Source organism: Hemiscyllium ocellatum, chromosome 17 (assembly GCF_020745735.1).
Source record: "Hemiscyllium ocellatum isolate sHemOce1 chromosome 17, sHemOce1.pat.X.cur, whole genome shotgun sequence".
Classification (NCBI taxonomy): domain Eukaryota; kingdom Metazoa; phylum Chordata; class Chondrichthyes; order Orectolobiformes; family Hemiscylliidae; genus Hemiscyllium; species Hemiscyllium ocellatum.
This window is the reverse complement of record NC_083417.1, coordinates 82268071-82287097: the sequence shown is the minus strand read 5'-3', so window position 1 is coordinate 82287097 and position 19027 is coordinate 82268071. Positions and strand designations below refer to the sequence as shown.

Sequence of the window (19027 nt, the reverse complement as noted above, 5' to 3'; positions counted from 1 at the left end):
GTGAGTTCATAGAATGCCCTGCCAGTAGCAGTGGTGGACTCTCCCTCTTTATGTGCATTTAAGGGGGCATTGGATAAGCATATGGAGGCTATTGGGCTAGTGTAGGTTAGGTAGGCTTCGGTCGGCGCAACATCGAGGGCCGAAGGACATGTACTGCATTATATTTTTCTATGTTCTATGTCCCAAGTAAACGTCCAGTGAAGAGGATTCGGATTTGAAACGTACTTTCAGAATTTTCGTCATCCCTCTGACAGAATCAGAGTCATTCAGAACGGAAACAGACCCGTTAGTCCAATCTGTTCACTCCGATCAGATATCAAATCTGATCCAGTCCCATTTGCCAGCATTTGACCAATATCCCTCCTCTTTCAGATAGTTTTTAAATGTGCGATTGTCACCGCCTTCACTACTTCCTCTGACAGCACTTTCTGTACACACACCACTGTGTGTGTGAAACATTTAACTTCAGGTCCCTTCTAAATTATTCGTCCTCTGCCCTCCAACCTATGCTTTCCTGTTCTGGGATCCTGGGGAGCAGAACATGGCTGTTTAGAATAACACTCCAGGGGAAACACCTCAAACTAATCAACCTCTCCCTGAAGCTCAAACCTCCAGTCCTGGGACATCCGTGTACATCTTTTCTGCAGACAACTGAATTGTACACAGTATTCTTAAAGTGGCCTCACCAACATCCTGTACAGATACAACATGCCACCACAACTCCTATACTCAATGCTCTGACTGATTAAGGCAAATGTGCCAAATGTGTTCTGTACCTGCCTTAGACTCCACTTTCAAGGAACAATCTACCTGCAGCCCTATGTCCATTTGTTTCACAACACTCACCAGGCCCTTACCATTAAGTGTATAATTTCTGCCCTGATTTGCCTTCCCAAAATGTGTAACCTCGTATTGATCTAAATTAAACTTCATCTGTCAGTCCTTGCCCCTTTGTCCCATCTATTTGAGGTCTTGTTGTACTCTGAGATAATTTCCTACACCACCTTTCTGATGTCGTCTGTAACCTTACTAACTATGGCCCCAATATTCACATCTAAATCCTTGACATAAATGATGAAATGTTGTGAACTCAGTCCTGATTCTTACAGCACACTGCTGCTCACAAGCCTCCAGTCTGAAAAATACCCCTCTTCCTTCAAGACAATTGTGACTAGCTTCTTCTGTATCCCCATGTGACCGAACCTTACTAATCTGCCTACCAATCGGAATGTTATGAACACCTTGCTGAGGTCCATATAGACAATGTCTACCCAACTGCCTTCATCAATCTTCTTTGTCACCTCTTCATAAAACTCAATAAAATTAATGAGACATGATTTCCCATGCAGAAAGCCACGTTGTCTACCCCGATCAGTCCTTACATTCCCAAATGTATGTAAATGCTATCTCTCAGAATCCCCTCCAACAACTTACCCACCACCGACATCAGGCTCACCGGTCTATAGTTCCCCGGCTTTTTGGGTCACTGTTTCCTTTTCTAGTCCCACTCCTCCACTGTTCACAACAAATGTTAAATGTTACCAGGTCGGTGATATAGCCGATGATATCGGTCTCAGACTGGGTCAGGGTCAGTTTTAGGAACAAGTCAGGCTAGTATCGTTAATCTGCTCAAATAGCACGTTTCTGATCCAGAGCAATGTTATTCCAACTAAGGTGGAAAGATGAATGACAAACTGTTTGGGTATTGCAAATAAAGAACCGTTATTTCCCGTTCTAAATACACTGACACACACACACGCACACACACACAAAGTAGATTAGATTACTTACAGTGTGGAAACAGGCCCTTTGGCCCAACAAGTCCACACCGACCTACCAAAGCGCAACCCACCCAGACCCATTCCTCTGCACTTACCCTGGCACCTTACACTACGGACAATTTAGCATGGTCAATTCACCTAATCTGCACATTTTTGGATTGTGGGAGGAATCCCACGCAGACACGGGGAGAATGTGCAAACTCCACACAGTCAGTCGCCTGAGGCGGGAATTGAACCCGGGTCTCTGGAGCTGAGAGACAGCAGTGCTAACCACTGCCACCATGCCGCCCTTAAAATAAACAAAATCTCTGCAACCTTGTCAAAATATTAGTGTAACTAATGACAAAAGGAAAAATTGAGAGATTGTCCAAAATGTTATTCTGCTTCTGAAGATATTGTACTCACACAGTCGCTAGCAATGGGATTTTATCCTGGGAGGGTCGGATTTGGCTGAATTCCCTTTGCATTAGGCTGGCGGGAGGTTCCAGGTTAGCACAGTGGCTCAGTAGTTCGCACTGTTCCATCACAGCATCAGGGGCATGAGTTCAATTCCAGCCTCGGGCGACTATCTGCGTGGAGTTTGCATCTTCTCCCCTTGTCTGCGTGAGTTTCTGATGGGTGCTCCCGTTTCCTCCCACAGCCCAAAGCTGTATAATTCAAGTGGATTGGTCAAATAGTCCATAGTGTTCAGCGATTTCTACTCTAGGTGCACTAGTCAGTGGTAACTGGAAGGGCATGGGAAGGTTACTGATTGGAGGGTTAGTATGGACTTGTTGGGCAGAAGGGCTTGTTTCCACACTGCAGGATTCTATAAAAATAAGAATGGTAATGATGACAGTAGAGTTTTATTTTAGCTCGCACACGTTACTGTGATGAGGAATAATGAAGGAGAGAGAGTGCAATAGGCCGTTTCTTTTCAGACAGGTGACACTTTCTCCCTCTCTGAGTTGAATCACACAATAATGTCATTCTCTCCCAAACTGGACCATGTGAGGTCTCCTTGTACATTATCCAAACTATGTCTCCATCACATTCCCTGTTCCATGTCGGTGCATCATTGCTGCTGTCATACACAGAGCCATACCCTGAGCAGAAAATGGTCTCGGTCAATTTGAAGATATGTTTATATGGCCCTGCATCATTAAAAAATAAAATGTTTAATGTATTCAGAATACATAGAACATGGAACATAGAACAGTCCAGCACAGAACAGGCCCTTCAGCCCACCATGTTGTGCCGACCATTGATCCTCATGTAAGCACCCTCACATTTCTGTGACCATATGCATATCCAGCAGTCTCTTAAATGTCCCAAATGACCCTGCTTCCACAGCTGCTGCTGTGGCAATGCATTCCACGATCTCACAACTCTCTGTGTAAAGAACCCGCCTCTGACATCCCCTCTATACTTTCCTCCATCCAGCTTAAAACTATGACCCCTTGTGTTAGCCATTTCTGCCCTGGGAAATAGTCTCTGGCTATCAACACTATCTATGCCTCTCAATCTTGAATACCTCAATTAGGTCCCCTCTCCTCCTCCTTTTCTGCAATGAAAGAAGTCCGAGCTCTGTCAACCTCTCCTCAGAAGAGAAGCCCTCCAGTCCAGGCAGCATCCTGGTAAACCTCCTCTGAACCCTCTCCAAAGCATCCACATTTTTCCTACAATCGGGTGACCAGAAATGGACGCAGTATTCCAAGTGCATTCGAACCAATGTTTCATAGAGCTGCAACAAGATCTCACGACTCTTAAACTCAATCCCACTGTTAATGAAAGCCAAAACACCATGTGCTTTCTTAACAACCTTGTCCACTTGGGTGGCCATTTTAAGAGATCTATGTACCTGCACACCAAGATCTCTCTGTTCCTTCACACTGCCAAGAATCCTATTCTTAATCCTGTACTCAGCTTTCAAGTTCGACCTTCCAACATGCATCACCTCGCATTTATCCAGGTTGAACTCCATCTGCCACCTCTCAGCCCATCTCTGCATCCTGTCAATGTCCCGCTGCAGCCTACAACAGCCCTCTACACTGTCAATAACACCTCCAACCTTCGTGTCATCTGTAAACTTGCTTCAATCCCCTCATTCAAATCATTAAATAAAATTACAAAGAGTAGAGGCCCAAGGACAGAGCCCTGTGGAACACCACTCACCACTGACTTCCAGGCAGAATATTTTCCTTCCACTACCACTCGCTGTCTTCTGTTGGCCAGCCAATTCTGTATCCAAACAGCTAACATAGATACCTGTGTTAAAATGAATGTTTTGTTTTAACAAATACAGAAATTGCTGGAAAAGCTCGGCAGGTCTGTCAGCATCCAGATGCTTTTTACATGATGTAGTTGTACCAGCCTCCACCACTTCCTCTGGCAGCTCATTCCATACGCACACCATCCTCTGTGTGAAAAGGTGTCCCTTAGGCCTCTTCAAAACCTTTCCCCTCTCACTTTCCACCAATGTCCTCTAGTTTTGGACGCCCCTAAACTGGGGAAAAACCTTGGCTACAAACCCTATCCATGACCGTTCTGATTTTATAAACCTTTCCTGCTGCGAAATGTGACTTCAATCAACACGAATGGCTGTACTTTCAATAATCCAGGGCCGAAATGCTGAAATGCAACACCCACACCTGTTCTTTCTCCACCAAGTCACATCTCTAAATCCAGTTTCATCAGTTTGTTCAGATATATTAGGAGACACTTCTGTGGGATTTACACCGAGACCTTTGTGCCCGGAGGTAGGGACACGAGCACCACTCGGCAATAACCATAAAGCTGTAACATTATTCTCCTGTGTGTTTGTTCATCAGCCTGTCCTGAGATGCTGTGACATACCTCTGCAACAGGCAGGACATGAATCCACACCTTCTCATCCAGAGCTAGGAACACTACCAAACAATGTCAGGAATTGGAATCAAACCCAGAGCCATGACTCAGAGACAGGGACACTACCCAGTACACTACTATACCCAGATTTTGGGTCACATTTTAAGGGGCAGCATTCAGCTAGGTGTGGAATTATTATAATCAGGTTACCATTACTGAACTACACAAAACATTTTGTTTTGTTAAACAAGTGCAAGATCGAAATTAACTATGAACATCTTTAATCGCTATTATCTGTAGTCTGCAATATTAGGGACAGAAATCCTGCAGACACACTCTGCCCAGTGAAGGCTCTGAAAAATAGGTAGTTATTACTGAACACCAGACACGGAGAAAGACCATAATTTCTGGTCACAAAACACCGACCAGTATAACCCAACTCTCACGTGTGTCTGCCCTCTGCCTAAAACCATGAAATGATACCAGGCCGCTGAGTACTGTCCAGCCTTTCCTCCCCACTGACTGTGTCTGCAATCCGTCCCTCCTCCCCCTAACCACACAAGGCAAACTAAGCTCAGGGTCTTTGTGAAAATCAAGGCCGGAATGTGCAGGCCTCCTGGAGAGGGGTGGGCATTTTAAAATTAAACGGGGAAGGTGAGGAGGTGGGAATATCACTCACTGGCCGAGGCGTGGCAGATGGAGTTTAGTTTGGATTAATGCGAGGTATTGGATTTGGTAAATCAACAAGAGCAGGACTTATACAATTAAACGTAGGGCCTTTGGCAGTGTTGTAGGACAGAGACCAAGGCCGTCAGGTATAATTCTTTAAAAGTTGCATCTCATATAGATAATGTGGTTAAGAAGGTGTTTACCACAATTGTCTTCAATGGTCAGACCTTTGAGTATCGGAATTGGGACGTCATGTTGAGGTTGTACAGGACATTGGTGAGACCTCTACCGGAATACTGTGTCCAGTCTGGACATCCTGCCCGCTCATTCCATAGGCACACCACCCTCTGGGTGAAACAGCTGCCCCTTAGGTCACTTTTAAATGTTTCCCCTTTTACAACTATGTCCTCTCGTTTTGGTCTCCATTACCCTTATAAAATACATTGACTATTCACTTTGATATTATTGACCTTGATATTATTAAGCTGGAGAGGGTTCAGAAGAGTTTAACTTGGATGTTGCTGGAAATGGAAGGATTGAGCTATAAGGAGAGGCTGAATAGGCTGGGATATTTTTCACTGGAGAGTGTGAGATGGAGGGGTAAGTTTGCAGAGGTTTATAAAGTGATGAGGGGTACAGATAAGCTGTAGGGCTGATGTCTTTTCCTGAGAGTTAGGGATTCAAAACGGAGGGATATTTTAACGTGTGAGGAAAAAAGATTTACAAAAGTCAGGAAAGGTAATTATTTTAGACAGAAACTGGCTTGTGTGTGGAATGAACTTGCAGAGCATGTCGTGAAAACAGGTACAGTTACAACGTTTAAAGGACATTTAGATCAGTACATGGATAAGATATCAGTTTGGATGGTGCTGTGAGCAGCTGCCCTCTCTCTGAGTGAATCCCTGTTGGTTTTCACCTTCTACCAATGCCTGTGCAGTGGCGTGTGGAGGCCAGCAGAGGGAGGCATTGCATCACTTTCAGCACCACAGAGACTGCCAGACCTGCCCCACACAGAGACACACAGATACACACACAGCAATTGTTAGGACACAACATTGAGCTCTTCTGGTAATTTAAACTAAACATAAATAAATGCTCAATTCGCCTCATAAACTGTTGAAATATGAGTGACAGAGAACTCCCAAATTCCACTGTTTAAATAAAAACAACAATGTAGTTTTTAACACTGAACGTGAACTGAAAGAGACCCTCTATCTCTTAACTGCTTATAACCCGACTCCAGCTCTACAGTAATATACTGTTTCTGGGTCTGCCATCCTCTCATATCACAGGTACTTGTAAGCTCTCAGTTCAGAGCAGCATTCACCCTTGCTTAAAGGTACAGTACACACTTTCACCTTCATCCCATTATACCCTGATGAATATAGATAAGTGGAACCTATCCGGATTTCTCTTGCTCTGTGGTTTGTCAATATTTCATCTACTCTGTCTCGTATATGTCAGGATTTTTGTTATTCCATTGACAGTATGTCATTATTCGATTCTGTCCTTGGGAATATATCAGTATTTCACTTGCTCACACTCCTGTGTGTGGGGCAGGATTTCAGTTGTTTCATGGGCACTGTGACACTGTGACAATCTTAATATTTGTAAATGGTACCAAACCTGCAAGAGTTGTAAAGTCTATGGAGGACAGTGTGGAACTCTAACAGGACAGTGACACGCTGGTAGACGGGGATCAATGCAGAGCAGTGTGAGGTGATGCACTTTGGTATGAAAGATAAAGAAAGACAGTTTAAAACAGGCTGTCCATTATAAAGGGGCTGCAGGAATAGAGAGCTCTGCGTGTATATGAGCACAGATTGTTGAAGATGTCAGGACAAGTGGGGAGAGCAGGAACTCTCACAGATTAGTGTCAGTATCTGAGCTGTTCATAGGGGGCGGTGAGGGAGGGAGCCTCCGTGCTCCCTTCCTGGGAGGTGATGGTGACGATGTGTTGTGAGCCCACCCTCCTGCCCCCCGAGACCGTGGGGATTCCATTTGTACCAACTCGACACAGAAGGGAGATGGCATCAGGGCCACGGCTTCTAAGTTGTGCCCGGGGGAAACGGAACTGCCAGTGGGTTTAAAGTGAGAGTTGCCCTTCACTGAACATTGCTCCTTACTCGGTCGGTGGGACGTGGATGTTTCAGAATCCCCACATGAGGCTTCCAGGGTTGTACCAGGGCCCTCCCCACATGGCGAGGTGAGGGGGTGAGGGAATGGATATCGAGCACTCCACCACCCGGCTTGGCCCTTTCCGTCCTACTGCAAGCTGTTTCTCCTGGAATGGGAGAAAGGGAGGGTGGGAGTGGGTGGCCCTGCTGTTAGTGCCGGTGTACATGGGGGACATGGGGAGGGGTTCGGATGGAGTCAGTCCACAGGGTTGTATCCATGGAGTGTTATTAGTGTGAGGGGTAAAGTGGAGGGAGCGAGTGAGAGAGAGGGAGAGAGAGAGGGGAAGAGAGGGGGGAGAGAGAGAGAGAGTGGTGGGGTGGGGGGGGGGGGTAGGGAAGGTGCCATAACAGATATACAGTGAGCAGAGAGAATACAGTGACCCTTATCCTGACAGAGCGGGGAAGGTTATTGATGCTTGTCCTGTATTGCTGGACATTTCTGCAGACCGCAGATACTGCACTGAGCTGGGTGGGGAGCTCAGACCATGCTCAGTGGGTCTGGTGGTGTGGCTCCCTCTGGGAAGAGAATGGTCACCCTCTGTACTAGCCCATCCACCTGGACCGCCGTGGCACCAGTGCCAGGGGTCACAGAATACCCAGGGGCATGCATGATGGGTGGGAGAATCGGGCTGGTATTGAATGAGAGGGACACCATGGGTAGTTAACGAGGTGAGTTCAACACGATAGCACCAAGAAATTAGCACAGCCTCGTGTGGATGATCCTTCTATTCCTGGGGCCGCACGGTGGCACAGTGGTTAGCACAGCGCCATAGACCCGTGTTCAATTCATGCCTCAGGCGATTGACTGTGTGGAGTTTGCACATTCTCCCCGTGGGTTTCCTCCGGGTGCTCCGGTTTCCTCCCACAGTCCAAAGATGTGCGGGTCAGGTGAATTGGCCATGCTAAATTGCCCGTCGTGTTAGGTAAGGGGTAAATGTAGGGGTATGGGTGGGTTGCACTTTGGCGGGTCGGTGTGGACTTGTTGGGCTGAAGGGTCTGTTTCCACACTGTAAGTAATCTAATCAATGCACTGGGGTGGGGTACACAGCCCTACATGCTGGCAGGATAACTGCTCCTGGGTTACAGCTTAATTCACGGGTGATCACTGCACAGGTTTCTGTACTGGTCAGACTGTCTGGCTGAGGTTTATAGATAATACAATGATGTGGTCAGTGCAGCTCCCCGTGCTGGATGGATATGTAGCCTGTGCACAGTACATCATGTTGGGAGAATGGATAGAGGGGAAAGGTGATGGACAGGTCACGGAGCTCCCCGGAACGTTCTGTCCGACATTCTATAACTGACATTCCCCGTGTTATAAGTGAATTCTGTCTAGGCTTTCTGAATCTCCGGAGAATAGTTCCTGACACTTGGCTAACTATTCTAACTCTAGGGATCTGATTCAGAACAACCGAGTCCTGCCTCCGAACTCTGCCAACCGCGGACTGTCCTTTAACCCTTGTATCAAGGGAGACTGTCCGCAAAGTTAAGTTCAAAAAGGCGAACTCCAAGTTGACTGGTATCAGCCCTTATCCCCACCGGCTATCACTTCTCCCGTGGCAAATCGAAATACTGCGAGACACACACAAACGGAGCAACAGATGTTTATTCAATCTTCGAAGATTGGGCGAGTTCCAAACTGGACTTCGGAAGTCGCAACGGGAGATTTTACAGCACTAATACTTATACATTATTTTTCCATTCAAATACATTGGTGATAATTTCATTGGTTTAAACATCTCACGCTATGGATTTTTCTTACATTAAAAATCATTAATGACAATTCCATTGGTTAAAGCATTTCACGCTTTTCTCTGCCAATTTCTTTAATTAAAATGTTATATTATTTTACAATTTCTGCTACTAGTTATAACATTTATTGATGTCATGAAAAGAGCTTTCATTGTATTTTGCCCTCTGTGTCTAACTGAAGCATTCCTTGGTTTCTTGCCCAAGGTTACCATGTTCTTGGCATAACAGAGGCGACTTCTAGTTCATGCTTCATTATGGCCTAGTCGATCATTAGTTTCATAATTTAGCTTTTATTCATTAAATCTCAGTTTTAGTACAGTGAGTGTGTGTGTAGGTGTGTGAGTGAGTGTGTGTGTATGTATGTGTGTGAGAGTGTGTGTAGGTGTGTGTATGTGTGTGTGTGTAGGTGTGTGTATGTATGTGTGTGAGTGAGTGTGTGTGTAGGCGTATGTATGTGTGTGGGTTATGTGTGAGGTGTGTGTGTGTGTGTGTGTGTGTGTGTGTCTGTGTGAATGCATGAAACTGCAGAAATTACATTAACCATATCAATCCCCCCTGTCTTTTTATGCAGTCTGTAATTTCTGCAACATAATCATGGCCTGTCTATTCCAATCAGCCTCAGGATCATTTGCATCAGCTTGAAGGTGAATGCCCACAACTGTCTGCGGGTCACTCTTAATCAAAGTAGTCTCAGTAAGGCGGGTAATTAGACCAAGCAGACATGGAATTATACAACAGCCGAAAGCAACTAAAATCCCGATTACCAACAGAAGTGTAATCACCACTGAGACTATCACCCCCTTCCATTTATCGAACCACCGCTCTAGCCAGCCAGTCCAATTAGTATTTACACCTGAATTCTCAGCTATCTCATCAGCCAGTGCCTGGAGACCTTCCAGGGCACGGGTCACCGAGCCATCAGGGGCCGTATTGTTGGGAATAAAAGTACAACATTGAGAGCCTATCATGACACAAACCCCCCCCCCCCCCCCTTTTCAGCTAAGAGCATGTCCAAGGCCAGTCTATTTTCCCAAGCCATACGACTGGTGGCATCCAGTTATTCGGCCAAACCCTTTACTGCATCTCTAGTGTGGTTAATAAACCGTGCTTGGTTATAATAAATGTAGTTTATCCAATCCACATTCTTATTAATAGTAACCCACCAGAATAGGGATGATTCAAAGCCTGCTGAAGTCTGGTTACGAGCTTTGAACTCATCAGGCACCCCCCTAGGGACCCCTATTGAATCAAGATAAATCCTTTCATCAACAGAAGTGGGTAGCAGTGATCTCTTATCTCTTCCTTTTCTCCCAACTCACTGTTCTCTTTCAAATGCCAAGGTGAATGGTATTGCCAATTGTACAATTGCACATATCCCCTTTCAATCAGGGGGCAGGGTGGGTCTCAGTAGTTTTCCTCCACAATACCACCACAGATCCGCTCGGGGAACGTTTAAAGATGAGTAATTTCTTCCTTCCACTGCTTCAGTAACGTTTTTAATCACCGAACACAATCTCAGCTCCCCCAAATCAATAGATCCACCCTGTCTATAAACACACGATGTGTGATTCCCAACAGCGGCAGAAAACACAGGGGGAGCTTGCCTCTTATGTCCTTTTAAGGAAGAGAACATCAAAGACAAAGAGGCACAATTCGGATTTTTCCATGCAGTCTCATCTTGATATAGGGCTATCATGCATTCCATGCCCTGTTTGTTTCGCTCCCACCCGAACGGAAAGGGAACTACCTGAGACACTGTCCTACCGGAGGCACATGCATAGCAATTGCTTTTGTTCAGACTTTTTACAGTATATTTAACCCATTCAATCCAGGCATTTGTTTATCCATATCCTGTTTCTATTTCAAGAGTCTGTCTCAGGTCTTTAACCTCTATAATCTGCAGTGACTTTGGATCAGTGTAAGGGGTTAACGGTTGCAGTTTAGAATCAAGGAATCCCAAAGGCTGTCCCCGTCCGACGCCAGTTCAAAAATAGCAGCCCACAAAACGCTTCCCATACACTGTCATCTCTATCTTTAAATCTTTACTAAGGAGTTGGGACCCATTTTTATGGGGAAATGAGTCTTCAGAGGAAGCATTTTTAATGGTGAGATATATATAGGATGACACTTCCTGTCAAAACAGTTTAGGGCTGGGCTAAAGGGGGCTCTATGGATAGTGATGCTAGGCGGTGGCTTTTGCGGTTCCGTAGGGTGTGAAGAAATATCTTCGAGGAAAGATATTCCCTTTGAAACTCTACATCTGGGCATTCTACTTAGGCTGCAAGCATCAATTTTTATAACTTGTGGAAATTCCGAAACAGAAATCATTAACACAACATCTGAAAAAGATATATGAGCAAAACTCAGAAGTAACAGGAATAGCAGCATAATTCTGACTAGTGCTAAGAACTTAAACAATATATCAAAGCACAAAACAAGATTTACATACAATTCTGAAGAAACAGTCCCCGCACTCACGTCGCCATAGTATAGTCAGTTAATCAAAGTCTGTTCAGTCTAAGTTATAGTGGGTCACGTGTTGATTCGGCTGTCCAGACTCCTTTCTTAACTGGAGAGGTGACTGGCCATTTGCCAGCTTTTCTCCGCCGTTCAATGGTGAGGAGTACTAGGAACGGGCCGTCCCACACAAGTTCGAGAGTAAACTGTTGTCAGTGTTTGATCAAAACCCCTTCACCGGGTTCAATAGTGTGCACAGCGAAATCCAGAGGTGGTGTCTGAGTCAGGAATCCCTGGTGGAGTAAACGAGAAACAGCGAAGCCCAGAGTCTCAACATATTTACAGATACAAATATCTCATGACTCAAGCTCTAGGTGATAAATACTCAAACATTCATGCACTAACGAACAGATGACTTTCAGCCAGAAACACAACAAAATGTAATAGCTTCCGCTCTCTCTCTGTAGGTCCTCACACACAGCTAGTCTCTCTCTCTCTCTCTCATACGGTGTTGGTCTCTCTGTCTATGTCTGCCTGTCACTGTCTCCTGTGTCTGCGCATCGGAGCTCATAGCGACCTCCCCTCGACCACCAGGTCTTCAAGTGCTAATTCTTTTCCCCAACTATCTCCACTCGCAGTCTCCAGTACTGCTGGGCAGTCCTCATGTGGCAGATCTTCCCCCCCCCCCTTTTTCCCGGAGGTCACTGCTCTACATATGGAACTGTTCAGGGTCGGTTGTCAGTAACATTTTAATGTTTTCCCTGTGTCTGGGCGCATCCGCCCCCGGAGCTCCCGCTCCCTACCTACCGTTTTTCAATGCAGCCCTACGCGCTGTATAGCCCCCACGAACAATCTCAGCGCAATACAGTCTACTTACTGTCTCAACGTCCTGAAACTCACTCTCAAGTTACCCATATTAATTCGCATCTACCCTCAGAGTTTATGTTCCCCCCTGCCTTATCAGCAGCCTATTTCTTTGTACATCTGTTCCGGAGCCACTGCTCCCCTGCCTCATTTTCCTGAAGGTGGATACCACCCCTCATGTCGTGTGAATTTGGAATTGTTCTAACTTATTACTACCTTGCACTCAATCTCATGAATGGTCCTCCTTTCCAGAAGAAGTCAGCCGGATTTGAACATGCTCCCACCTCTATCTTAAGGTCCTCTCTATCTAAGAGCACTGCCTCATATTTCAGGATTCGGGAGTCTGTGAGCCATCGTCCCGCTTTTTGATTCAGAATAGTGCGGACTTGGTGAGGAGTAACCACAGTCAGTGGTGCTCCAAACGTCAGTTTCTGGCTTTCTTCCACTAGCTTAGCAGTGGCTGCTACTGCTTGTACACATTCGGGCCAACCCCGTGAGACAGGGTCTAGAATTTTGGAGAGGAAAGCTACAGGTTTTCTATGCCCCCCCCCCCCCCATTCTTGAGTTAAGACCCCAAAAGCTGTCCCGCTTTTGGCATTAACAAATAGTCTAAAATCTTTATTAAAATTTGGCAAGCTCAAAACGGGTGCTGTAACTAATTTTTCTTTTAAAGTTTCAATCAGCATTTTTCCTTCTAGGTCCAATTTAATCCTGTCCGGAGCTTCTTCCGTTAGCTGTAGATATAGCTTTTTTTGTAAGAATAGCATAGTCATCTATCCAGAGTCTGCAATAACCCAGCAAACCCCAGGAACTTTCTGAGTTCTCTTTTAGTTCTGGGTAATCCTAATTCTACAATTCCCTTTACTCTTTCAGGGCTTATTCTCTTCTGCCCTTGACTGATCAATTGCTCTAAATATCTTACTTCCCGTTCCACATACTGTAGTTTGTTCTGACTAACTCGCAATCCCTTCACTGCAAGGTAGTTTAATAAATCATTGGTTCCCTGCTGTGTGTCAGTTTGGGTGGGACCGGACAACAGGAGGTCGTCCACATACTGAATTAACTTTAAAGTTGGTCTTAAAGTCAAGCCCTCAAGAACTTGTTCTAGGATCTGTCCAAACAAGTTTGGTGACTCGGTAAAACCTTCAGCTAAGACAGTCCACCTATACTGCTGTTTTCTCCCAGTATCAGGGTCCTCCTTAAGTTCTAATAAAATCATATCATGAGAAAAAAAAATAACGTTGAGCATTCATAAAATTACAATCAAAAATAGCGCACTGAATCAAATGACAAACAACAAGTTTCACACATAAAACCATTAACAAACAGATGAATTCAAGCCAGAGCACAAAGTGTTAAACTGCTTGTTAGCTGAGAAGCCTTTTTTAAAAAAAAATCCATACACAAACACAAATTCTCACATCCACAGAGACTTTTTTTTACAATCAAATTTACACACACAAAGACACACATAAATCTTCACCAACACAAAATTCCTATTGGGGGCCGGCCCACAAAGACATAAATATTCAGATTTAGATAACCACCTTATTTATCCGACTCCTTTTGTCTTTCATACAGTCATCCCTTATTACTGACTTTCTCAACCTCCTGTAACAACTCCGACTCATTTCTACCGTTCCCGTCCTCTATCTTCTGTAACCTTTACCATCCGTCATCCTATTTCCCCATCTGGGTCTATACCCGCACATTTCCTAACCGACTCCCTTAATCTGTGTAAGAATGCACAGGGAGACTCGTCCTTTCCCTGCCTCAGGTCGAAAACCTTGGCTAAATTTTGTTGTTTGGGGATGCAAGTTTGTATCCCTTGGATTATCAAATTTTGCATGTCTAACATATTATTGCACCCTTCTATATTGTGGTGGTCCCAGTTTGGGTTCTGAAGGGGATATTTGTCTTCACCCCTAACCATCCCCCTCTCATGCCAAATTGTCCGGCAAGCTTAATACCGGCACTGCTACTAGTTTTTTAAAATCTCAATTAACACTTTCCCTATCCAGTATCCCCATATAAGTCTCCTTTCTCTCCCAGTAAATAGTATATTCAAAAATAGACATTAACTCAGCCCACATATACAGACTGGGCCTCAAAAATTAATTTGTTCTGACAATCCTATCGGATTCTCATCCAGGACCGTCATTTCCTTCTAAATGTTCCGACCTCCCCACTGGTGAGGGGGTCACACACAAACCCAATCTCCTTGTCCCCTATCGGCACTTTAGTCGATACGTTCTTCCTTTTTTTAAGAAATATTGCAATGTTCCTAGCTTCTCATATCCTCAAACACCAATTTATTAATTCATGCTTGACTAACTTTAAAGCCTGTTCCTAACTTGTAAACATATTTATATATTTACGTCCATTTATTCAGTACTTAATATTTAAAATGTAAAATGCATACAGTTCCCAATTTTGAAATCCACTGTAATCACCCAGATTTAGTACTCTAATTTAGATCCAAAATTAGTTTTCTTATGTACTCCTGACCAATTATTTCTCAATTACAATACTTTAGGTCGTAAAATAATCAGAGCTGTCTTACAATAATTTGTCAATTCAAGTTTAAAAAAAAATTCTAATGGCCGAATCCAAGGTCTCAGATAATAACCATGGAAGTTATCGTCTTTTTTTCCCCCGACAGTCTACTGTTGAACTGAAACTACAACTGTCCTTCACATATTGAAAATAAATCATGTTAAGTTTACATAAAGATCACATTTAAAACAATCCTGGAACTCAAGCTCCAGTGAATAAAACTTCCTCATTCAATCACCAACAAACCAATGTGCATTCAAACCGAATCACAGAGGGTTAAATCTTTTGCGAGCAGTTCTTGCACTCTCTCTCTCTCTGTCGGTCTTACTGCAAGCTGCTGGTAAAAAAAATAAACTTCAGTTGTCTTATATAATTTGAGTTTAATGGGGCTACAACAAATCCTGTGGTCCGTTCCCCAAACGGGACCTCCCGTAGGGGACACAGTCTCACTACTTCTTTATCACCTTTTCCCCTCATCTCTCTCTCCTTTAGTCGTGCAGATCTCCTTACCCCCTCAGCCCCTGCTGCTGTGGCTTCCACGTCCCCTTCGCCAGATCCCCTGGATCCCGCTCCCGATTCTCCAACGGCCGCTGCCGTTTTTCCTCCTGAAGAGCATATGGCGGGGGTGCCACAGGCGGGGGTAAGTTCTCTAATACTTCCCACTTACTCTCATTCAGTGGGGTTAAAGGATATAAGGGTACTGGGGTTGGAGCAGTTGCTGTCAGGTTCCCTACCCAACATGCAGCATACTCGCTCTCTTTTAAACCTGGATACTGTTTATTCTTTACATAATCATTTAAAATTTAACAAACCCAATCCTCGTCCGATCCAAATTTTGGCCAGATCACTGATGGCGGACGGATGGGTTCTTTTACCCAAACAAAACAGCAGTATTTTATCATTTCCTTTTTCTTTAAGCCCCGACTTTCGTAGGGACTCCAATTCCCCAATTTTCGTCCCAGCGGACTATTAAGGGGAATCTGTGGGGTTTCGTTTTCCCGTTCCTTTTTAGACCTGGAACCTCGGCCACCCATGGTTGGTCTTCAGGCTAACCTACACTCTGGTTACTCAATTAACCCCGGTTACCTGTCACAAACACCGAGTCGACAAGGCAGTGAACCCTTCTCAACCGCGAAAGCCCCAAAATACCAGAGAAGGTTCTTACCTTGATCCTGTGCACGGAGTTGTCCGACTCAAAGTAAAAAATCACCTTTTTACTTTTTCGAAGCTTCAACCTTTTTACTTTATTATGAGCGCTTCCTATTCACATCGTTTGCTCAAACATCTGTGTGTGTCACAGTGTCCCAGAATAATTCAGAGCCTCCCGTGGGAGTTCTGTTTAGGATCCCGGACACGAGCCCCCAAATTTGTTATAAGTGAATTCTGTCTAGGCTTTCTGAGTCTCCGGAGAATAGTTCCTGACACTTGGCTAACTATTCTAACTCTAGGGTTCTGATTCAGAACAACCGGGTCCTGCCTCCGAACTCTGCCAACCGCGGACTGTCCTTTAACCCTTGTATCAAGGGAGACTGTCCGCAAGGTTAAGTTCAAAAAGGCGAACTCCAAGTTGACTGGTATCAGCCCTTATCCCCACCGGCTATCACTTCTCCCGTGGCAAATCGAAATACTGCGAGACACACACAAACGGAGCAACAGATGTTTATTCAATCTTCGAAGATTGGGCGAGTTCCAAAATGGACTTCGGAAGTCGCAACGGAAGATTTTACAGCACTAATACTTATACATTATTTTTCCATTCAAATACATTGGTGATAATTTCATTGGTTTAAACATCTCACGCTATGGATTTTTCTTACATTAAAAATCATTAATGACAATTCCATTGGTTAAAGCATTTCACGCTTTTCTCTGCCAATTTCTTTAATTAAAATGTTATATTATTTTACAATTTCTGCTACTAGTTATAACATTTATTGATGTCATGAAAAGAGCTTTCATTGTATTTTGCCCTCTGTGTCTAACTGAAGCATTCCTTGGTTTCTTGCCCAAGGTTACCATGTTCCTGGCATAACAGAGGTGACTTCTAGTTCATGCTTCATTATGGCCTAGTCGATCATTAGTTTCATAATTTAGCTTTTATTCATTAAACCTCAGTTTTAGTACAGTGAGTGTGTGTGTAGGTGTGTGAGTGAGTGTGTGTGTATGTATGTGTGTGAGAGTGTGTGTAGGTGTGTGTATGTGTGTGTGTGTATGTGTGTGAGTGAATGTGTGTGTAGGTGTATGTATGTGAATGCATGAAACTGCAGAAATTACATTAACCATATCACCCGGAATGTTCTGTCCCTGACGTTGTTAGTTTGTGAACGGCCGGACGTCAGTGAATTGAACAAACGATAAGATCCCGAGGGAAGAGATCCCGTTCCAGGGAGAAGGAGACACTGTTCCGAAGCCCCCTCAGACAGTTAAAGGGGGAATACGTTTTCCCTGCGTTTACATTTCTCCACGACACAGGATCGACAACAATTTAGACCAAAATACGGGAATCCCAAACTCCGTTTGTCTTCAGGAAACTGGGAGAGAATCCTTCAGGACAGGAACGTTCCCACTCTCCGTATTAGGAACTGGGAAGGAGTGATCTGTGTCTGCTCTCGAGTGATCGAGTGTGTGGGAATGTTCTAGAAACCATTCTGTCCTTATGGATGTGTCTCTGTGTGTTTGGGGAGGGAGGGTTTCTTGTGGTTTATGTCACATTTTTGACAGTAATTCCGACCTTCCCATTTGTTATTCCAGCTCCAATTATTTTAATAAATCCCTGAATACAGGGACACATTTGAAAATCTCACTGGGTCCCCGATCAAACGGGTCCCTTTGCCTCCAGGCTGATGGATAATGGGTTTGTTTTCCTTCCTCACAGTTAACGTAGTGACCATCTACGTCCTGCTTTATAAAGATTGTGGATTGTCTCCATGTGTCAGACGTTACCTGGGGGCCATGGCAGCGGCGGATCTCCTGGTCATTATCCTCGACCTGATCCTGAGACACATTCCCATTGTTTATAAGGAACAGTTTTATTTCCTGAGGCACTCCGTCCCCGTGTGTAATGTCCACGCTGTCCTGCTTTATGCAGCCACTGACTGCTCTGTCTGGTTCACCGTCACTTTCACCTTTGATCGGTTTGTGGCCATTTGTTGCCAGAAGCTGAAAAGTAAATATTGCAGTGAGAAAACGGCGGCTGTGGTTCTGGGAGCAGTGACTGTGCTGAGCTGTTTAAAGAACATTTCCTGGTATTTTATGCTCACGGCTCGGTATCGGCTGTGGAACGGCCCCTGGTTTTGTGATGTAACAGTCGCTGTTCGAGTCTCCAGTGTCTGGGTCACAATCGAGTTCCTCCAGTACATTCTAACCCCGGGTGTCCCATTTCTCCTGATTCTGCTGCTCAATGTTCTCACCGTCAGACACATTTTAGTGACTAGCAGAGCCCGCAGGAGACTCCGCGCTCACACCAATGGGGACGCTCAGTCTGACACTGAAATGAGAAACCGAAAAAAATCCATCGTTTTACTGTTTGTGATCTCGGCCAATTTCATCCTGTTATAGTCAACGTTAATGCTGTATTCTACATGGGGCCGGATGTATGATTTGGGGTATCAGTCTGTGTTTCTCCATCCCTTTGTGCAGGAATTGGGCTTCATGCTGCAGCTCCTCAGTTGCTGCACAAACACCGCGACTTATGCCGTGACCCAGACTAAGTTCAGGCAGCAGCTGAAGAATGTGCTGAAATATCCCTTCACCCAAATCCATCCATTCATCAAATTCCCTCATTAATCACACCATCCGGGATTTTCTCATTTCAGTTCAGTGTTTCAGCGATGGAGCAGCCTGTCGCTATGGTAACAGACTGAGGGGAGCGCTGGGTTGTCCATCCTTATCCCACAGGGGGGGTGTTACAGGGAAACATTTCAATGTTTCTCACAACTCAGGGGC

The 19027-nt window shown here is 44.8% G+C and overlaps 1 long non-coding RNA gene across 1 annotated transcript; it reads right to left on the bottom strand.

Moving 5' to 3' along the window:
* Positions 1-2760: 2760 nt before the first annotated feature.
* LOC132823832 (uncharacterized) lies at positions 2761-18115 on the bottom strand. Its single transcript, XR_009645594.1, has 3 exons — positions 18026-18115; positions 3936-4028; positions 2761-2914 (listed from the first exon to the last, which is right to left on the bottom strand). It is a non-coding gene; the product is annotated as an uncharacterized LOC132823832 (long non-coding RNA).
* Between the last annotated feature and the right edge of the window lie 912 nt (positions 18116-19027).